Consider the following 8260-nt stretch of genomic DNA (forward strand, 5'->3'; position numbering starts at 1 on the left):
TTTCATTCTTTTTTATGGCTGAGTAATATTCTATTGTATATATGAAAATATTGATAAGATGAACTATTACTGAAGTGAAGTGATTAGAAGTGGTTAGGCTGGGCACTAAGACTGGTTCTTTTTAGTTTTCATGAATGAGCAGATAGATGTCAAGAAAAACTAGAAATCTCAAATTAAGAGCAATTGGATCAATGTCAGAGGAATATGTGGTTAATACCCCATTACATGGAGTGCATTATTATCCTATGTAAAACTGTTTCATATAGCTACATGAAAAAGAGGAGAGGATAGAGAGTGGGGGTGGGAAAAGGAAGGAAGAAAGGATGGAAGGAGAGAATTCTGGAAGATTTTGAAAAACATGCCTCTGAAGGCAAAATAAAGCATAGTTTTGAATAAGGTTAACAAATAAGAGGAATACATTCTGTCATGTCTTTGATTAGTAGTCAAAATTGCTAAAAGACACTGTTTTTCTTGGAGTTAGGATATATCCTGCAAAGCAGTTTTCAGCGACATAATTGACATGGAAGATAAGACATGCTTACCATTCTAGGTATAAAGGTTGGAGATATGAACTTAGATATAACTAGGTTTGGTAGCTCTCTGGGGCTCACCAGCTGTGTGATCTTGGACATATTACTTAACTTCTCTGAACCTGAAAAACATGATCTGCAAAATGAGAATAATAACACCCATTCTGAAGAGCTATGGTGAATATGAAAGGTCAAAAGGTATGTGGTTTATTTTACTACAGTGTATAACATGTAGAAAGCTAATATGTTTCCCTCAGGATAAAAAATTCTCTGTTCTTAGAAGAGGTCATAATAGCCAGAATCCTTATTTATCATTTTTCTCCTAGTCCCACAGATATGAACTGTAAGGCTATTTTGTCAGGATACTCTAATCAAATAAGTCCTCATCTGATTGACCTAACAAAAAATACAGAATCACCTTTTGGTGCCTCTTAGCTTTTACATGTCCTCTTTAACCTCTATAAAATATAACAAATTAAGTTTTATATCAGCATTCAACATGGAAAAGGGGAGCAGGGATGGCTTAAAAAAACTAATGAAGCCCAGGAATTCTTCTACAAACTGTATTCTGCAACACACATTCACATGACACTAAGAAAATGCATGTGGACCTGACCCAGTCATTATTAACAGAGGACTCTTAGGATGTATGGTGCCCTTTTGTGATTTTCTTTCTAGATGAATACTGTTTGTGTTGTATATTTTAGAGATTTTATTTATAAGCAAAATATTGGGTGGAAATACTTACATCTGTGTTTGGTGATAGGTGTGAACTATAATATTAAAAGAGATGTTGCTCCTCTGGGTTGAAATCTGATGTACATGTTGATGACTTTTATTTGTAAAACTTTTGTTATCTTCTTTTGCATACCATTGCTACTACAGCATGTGATCATTGTAAGTTGTGCTTCTCTTGCCCAGTTCCCCAAAAGAAACCAGGCAACATCATGGATAGAAAAAAAATCAAACAACTCTGTATAAATTTCTGTTTAGAATTTTACAACATAAATGATTTTCAATTTTTACTCTTCACCGTCTTCTTTCTGACTTACATCTGTACTTTGGGAGGAAACATATTCATTATCTTGGTGGTTGTGGCTGATCCACATCTATATACACCTATGTATTATTTTCTAGACAATTTGGTCTTTCTTGACATTTGATACATGACCACTAATGTTCTCCACATGATGGTGCATCTTCTGTCAGAAAAGAAAAGCATTTTCTATGGACGAAGTGTGGCTCAACTTTTTGCGTTTATTTTCTTTGTAGGATCAGAGTGTGTCTTCCTAGCAGAAATGGCATATGATCATTACATTGCAATCTGTAAGCCCTTAAGGTATTCAGTTATTATGAACAAGTTCTTAGATGGCCAGGTAGCAGCTGCTGAACTTGTGGTTTCCTCAGTTCAATAGTGCACATAGTATTGACATTCTACTTGCCATTCTGTGGCAACAATCAGATTAATTATTTCTACTGTGATGTATCACCTTTGCTGATCTTGTGGGGACACTTTCGTCAATGAACTGGCATTGCTCTCCATTGGGGTATTCATTGGTTGGATCGCTTTTTTGTGTATTGTCCTTTCCTACCTTTACATAATCTCTACCATCTTGAGAATTTACTTCTCAGAGAGGAGACACAAAGACTTTTATACTTATGTACTTCACACCTAATCATTGTCCTTCTCTATTATGGCAGTGCCATTTTCACACATGTACAACTAATCTCAACTTATTCTTTGAAAAAGATAGACTAATCTCAGTATTGTATAGTGTTGTTACTCCCATGTTAAACCCTATAATTCATACATTGAGAAATAAGGACATCAAAGAAGTTGTGAAAGTTGTAGGAAGAAAGTGGCAGCCACCAATTCCCTCTTTTGATATATGTTTCACTTATTTGTGGTTAATAATCTTATATTAGAAAATTAACTTCACCAGCCAGCTGTTTCTACTGATACATAACTATAAGTTGATTGCAATGTTGGGACAGATATTGAATAGTTGACACACTCATCCCTAAGTGTGCATGTTCTTGAGCTTAAGTTAGTCCTGTGCAAGGGCATCGATGTTGTTCTTAGATATTTTCTTCTCATTAATACTGTCCATTCCTGAATTCTCCATCCAAAAGACAGTGCTCCTCTTTCATGAAATATATATTGATGGACAGCATCTCCTGGTACTTTCCTTCCTTACTATATATTGAGGAACGTGACTTTCCCTATGCTTCTCATATGTTTTTATTATATTTCTCTTCTTATTACTTAAGTCATGCTTTTGGCTTTTATTTCTTTATTAGGCTTTTCTTAAAAAAGCATTATTACCAATAGGCTAAGTTCATATGATGCTGATTTTGACAGAGCTATGTGAATCATGATGAAATGATGTTTTATCTCCAGATCTGTTGGCAATTAATTTTCATTTTATCACCTGCTGAATGTCCAGACCAGTTTATCTTCATGTTAGAAAGAAGACAGTCAGTCTCTCAGTCTTGGTTTATATTCCTTACTCCGTCAAAAGGTGGAACATCCTAAAAGAATTTTTCTAGAAATAAGTCCACATGTCAGCTTACTATTTTATAGAGTATCTTAAATTTAGAAATTCTTTTTCTAAAAATTTAGAACACAGAATTAAAGAAAAATATACAGAAAAGTAACAGGTTTTTTTTTTTTGTGGGAATAAAAATTCTTTGTTGCATAGTAACTACATTTAGAAAAGAGAGTAGGACTTACATACTTTAAAACAATGGTACTGGGGATTTCCAATCAAGATGGCTAAGTAAGTAAACACTGTGCTTGCATCTCTCAAAACCACATCAAAATTGCAACTAAACCTCAGAACAACCATCACTGAGAATTGACTGAAGTCTAGCTGAACAGAAGTTCTACAGCTAAGGAAGAAGCCACATCCAGACTGGTAAGAGGAGCACAGAGACAAGGAACTGGCTGCTCCCACATCTGCATGTGTTAGTTAAAAATTGGGAGGGTTATCTCAACTATGGATCCCAGCCCCACACCGGGCTCCCCAGCCCAGGATTCCAGGGCTGGGAAGATTGTGAAAACAGTGGAGATTGTGGCTGAGTGAGGCAGAGGGCTGCTGGAGTCCCAGGCATTCCTCTTAAAGAGCCTGAGCAGGGACTTATTCAATTATAGACTCACTCACTCTGAGTTCCAGTGCTGGGGCAGCAGCTTGAAAGGTGGCAGGAACATACAGGGTAGAAATAAATTGTCTGGCTTCAAGATGAGGGCTGAAGGGACAGCTTTCTCTCAGACAGAAGTGCTGGCAGAAGTCATTGTTCCTTTGTTAAGTCTTCCCCTCATCCAGCATGAAGACTTAGGCTGGCACCATATCTGAGTCTCCATTAACCTGGCTAACACTATTTGCCCTGCCCTGCCATGGTGATTCCCTGAGACCCTGCTCCACCCAACTTCTGGTCCCACCCAAGCAGCTTCCAGTGGCTTTTCCATACAAATGGACTGTCTTGGCTCATGCTGTGGGCTTCTCTAAAATCTCTCAGAAGTTCACAAAACCCAAACAAAGAGCACCTGGCCTCGGTGTGCCCAGTATCTCTTGCTGAGCAGCCCCAAGTCTAGCACTGGTGGTAGCTGGCCTCTGTTTAAGGTTTAACCTCTCCCAGGCACCTCCAAGCCCATCAATCTGTGTATTGCTTTGTTGTTCATGCAAGGTGGCCCCAGGCAGGGAACAGGATTCTGTTGAATTTGGTCTGTGGTGGGACGCCTTCCAGAAGGCCCCAGAGTCAGCATGCCTGGTGGCCATCTTCTGACAGAGTTGAAGACCTACCCTGCAGCCTTTGAGGATGGCACACCCAAAGGGCAGACTGAGCAGGAAATAGAGCCCTGCTAAAGCAAATCCTGCTCAATAGGGTCAGCCCCTGCACAACAGCTCCTCCACTATAGTCACAGCCAGTCTTTATTAACCAATAAACCTGTGGATCAATCCCTCTCACTGACGTGCAAACAGCAACCAAGACTCAACTACAACAGGAGGCACACACAACCCACACAAGGAACATACCTGGAACACCTAGTTCAGGTGACCAGGGAAATTGTACCACTGAGCCCCCCAGGACACCTACTACATAAAGCCACTCTACTAAAACCAGAAGACATAGCACCTCTACCTAACACATAGAAACAAACACAGGAAGCGGCCAAAATGTGGAGATAAACATGTCCCACATGAATGAATAGAAAAAAACTCCAGAAAAAGAACTAAACAAAATGGAGACAAGCAATCTACCAGATGCAGAGTTCAAAACACTGTTTATAAGGATGCTCAATGAACTTAGGGGAAGAGTAGAGGAACTCAGTGAGAACTTGAACAGATAGAAAACACAAAAATGGAGAGAGAAAACATAAAAAAGAACCAGTCAGAAATGAAGAATACAATAACTGAAATAAAGAATACATTAGATAGAATAAACAGTAGATTAGATGAAGTGGAGTATTGAATCAGCAATTTGGAAGATAAGATAGCAGAAAACACCCAATATAATAGCAAAAAGAAAAAGGAATTCAAACATATAAGGTTAATTTAAGAGGCCTCTGGGATAACTAAAAGCATACCAACATTTGCATCATCAGGGCACCAGAAGGAGAAGAGAGAGAAAGGAATTGAAAACCTATTTGAAGTAATAATGATGGAAAACTTTCCTAACCTGGTGAGAGAAATAGACATATAAGCTCAGGAAGCACAGAGAGTCCCAGCAAGATGAACCCAAAGAGACCCGCACCAAGACACATCATAATTTAAATACCAAAGGTTTAAGACAAAGAGAGAATCTTAAAAGCACCAAGAGAAAAGCAGTTAGTTACCTATAAGGGAATTGCCATAAGACCGTTAGCGAATTTCTCGACAGAAACTTTGCAGGCTAGAAGGGATTGACACAAAATATTCACTGATTAAAAGCAAGGACCTACAACAACTTTACCCAGCAAAGCTATCATTTAGAATCGAAGGACAGATAAAGAGTATCCCAGATAAGAAAAAGCTAAAAGAGTTCATCACCATTAAACCAGTATCACAGGAAATGTTAAAGGGTTTCTTTATGAAGAAAGGGGAAAAAAACAACATAAACATAAATAATAAAATGGCCATAACTACATACCTATCAGTAACCACTTTAAATGTAAATGAATCATATGCTCTAATCAAAAGACATAGGGTAGCTTAATGGATAAGAAAACAAGATCCATACATATGCTGCTGTCTACAACAATCCCACTTTAGATCGAAAGACACATGGACTGAAAGTGAAAGGGTGGAAAAAGATATTTCATGCAAAATGAAACAAAAATAATCTGGGCTAGCAATACTTTTATTACTTCTTTGTTTTGTTGATGGTTTCTTTTGCTGGGCAGAAGATTTTCGGTTTGATATAGTCCTATTTATTTATTTTTGTTTACTTTGCTTTCCTTGGAAATCAAATATTTACTTTTCGGGGTGCTCGAATAGCTTTTCCTTGCCTTCTGTTTAAGTTTTATAGCCGAATGTAGCAGAAGAGATAGAATGAGTTTGTTTATGCCATCATATTGGGAATTAGAACCTGTATTTTGAAAATTGATTAACATTAAGTGAAACAAAATAGTCAGTGCTTATTTCTTCCAGGTGAAATTGGCAAGAGAAAAATTCTGAGATGTACTAAATTAAATTACAGCAGGCTGGAGGGTGGGAGGAAGAGACAAGGGAACTTAATCAGTTAACAGCTGCTGGACAAAACCAAGAAAAGACTGTTCACATTCTTGAATGTATGTTGAAACTTTGAAGCAACTTCCAGGCAGCTATTTTCTATCCCAGAACATTCTCTTCACTTTTTCCTGCCTCCTTATCTATGTCCCATGTAAATTCTTTAAAAACAATGTACGTATTTATTTCCCAAACTCATTGTATAAAAAAAAAATCTCATCAACCCAAACACAGTGGTCAAGTTTGTCTTCTTCACCAAGCCCTGCTGCTAGTGGTTTTGACTACATGCCCTAGTATCTGGTCCTCTCTCTAGCTAACATGTGGTTCAATAAACTCTTTCTTTCAGGACTTTGGCTTCAAAGTTTTTTGTTTAATGCAGTTTTACACCCTGTTTTCAACCCTGTTAGTATTGGAAAAGATTGACTATAACAGCAATTACATATGGGTGTAGAAATAGCTGTGAGGTGGTAGAAGCACCACCAGACTTTAGATCAGAAGACTTGAGAGTGAAATTAGACATTACTGTTATACCAGGGTGCTCTTAGTCAAGACCATTATGGTTTTCTTAATTTTAATGTTGTTTTCTGTAAAATGAACATAATTTTAAAAAACATAAATGCAAAAGTAACTTTTGAAATAAATAAGTGTACAAAACAACACGTTGTTATTTGGGTGGCAGAATGATGAGAGCCAACATTTCTTGCATGTTTATTATGTGCAACACTAATGTGATTGGTATATATTAACCTATTTGATATTCACAACAGCCACATGAGACAATTAAATTTTTTTTTTTTACAGATAAACAAGCCATAGAATTGCTAACTAGCATTCCTAAGGTCACATATGAATGATTGGTGGGCCATTGTTCAAACTCAAACAATTTGAATTTAAAAGTTGTATTATAAACTGATATGTATACTACATTGAGAATTAACAGCATAGTATATTATTTTCATGGAAAAGTAAAAAGAATGAGGAATCAAGTCAGTCTATTTGAAGTATTTCATTAGAAAATTCCAGCTCACTTAAACACAAAACAAGAATTTGAAATTTTGGAGTTTGATTTCTTTCTGCTAACATAGAGATGAGGTAACTAGAATAACTATGGAAGTTCCTACAGTATTTATTTTCTCTCTGAGACTCTAGATTATGGCAGTCATTAATTTGTACTAAAGACGTGTGCTCCCCAAGACCTGTACCAGGAAACAGTCCATTCTTTTCGCACAGAGCAAGCAACAGCTGCTTAAAGCCATCATTTTGGTTTCTAAGCAATTAAAAATGGTCTCCTTGGCAACTGGTTGTTATCAAGCGAGTTCTTGTTTTGCTTTTTTTTTTTTTTTTACCAAGGTCGCTTGGCGGCTCATTAGAAAGCTTACAGATAATTGTATTATTAATGTTATAAATGTTTTCACTAAGTCAGTAAGTACATAATTATTTAAGTGCCTCAAGATTATTTTCTCTGAAAACAAGATGATTCATAAGGGCATACACATTAAATACTTTTAAGGTTGTCTCCAGAGATGCTAGCTTTGTTAGGCAGTCACTTTTTACTTTTTACTTTTTACTTTTCCATGAAAATAATATACTATGCTGTTAATTCTATCTCAATTTTGCCTCATAGTTTTGATGATTACACTTTTTAATTCCTGGAAGAGGCCTCTGCAGGCAGGCCACTTAACAAATAACGAGATGAACTTTCTTCAAAGTTTAAGGCCTCCTCAGAGAAAAAGAGGTAAGTAACTGCAGACAAAACACCACTCAGTGTAAAGTAGAAAGAGTCATTACTATAGAAAAAGGAAAACACTTTATGAAACCTGAGGGTGTTTACTTTTTCTCTAAGAGCCACTAGCTCCAGAATGAATGAGAACTGAAGCCATGTTAATATCAACACTATTCATGCAACCATTCATTCGCTTATTCACTTACTTCATTCAATTAGCTATTCTAAAATATTGGATCATTGTTATAATGGCATTTCTTATTAAGAATTCTAATTAAATCACAAATTGAATAATAATT

At 36.7% G+C, this 8260-nt stretch overlaps 1 pseudogene; it reads left to right on the forward strand.

Annotated features, from left to right (window-relative positions):
• The first annotated feature begins 1477 nt into the window (after positions 1-1477).
• LOC111732440 lies at positions 1478-2456 on the forward strand (annotated as a pseudogene).
• The last annotated feature ends 5804 nt before the right edge of the window (positions 2457-8260 follow it).

This window comes from Pteropus vampyrus, unplaced genomic scaffold (genome assembly GCF_000151845.1).
Source record: "Pteropus vampyrus isolate Shadow unplaced genomic scaffold, Pvam_2.0 Scaffold461, whole genome shotgun sequence".
Taxonomy (NCBI): Eukaryota; Metazoa; Chordata; class Mammalia; order Chiroptera; family Pteropodidae; genus Pteropus; species Pteropus vampyrus.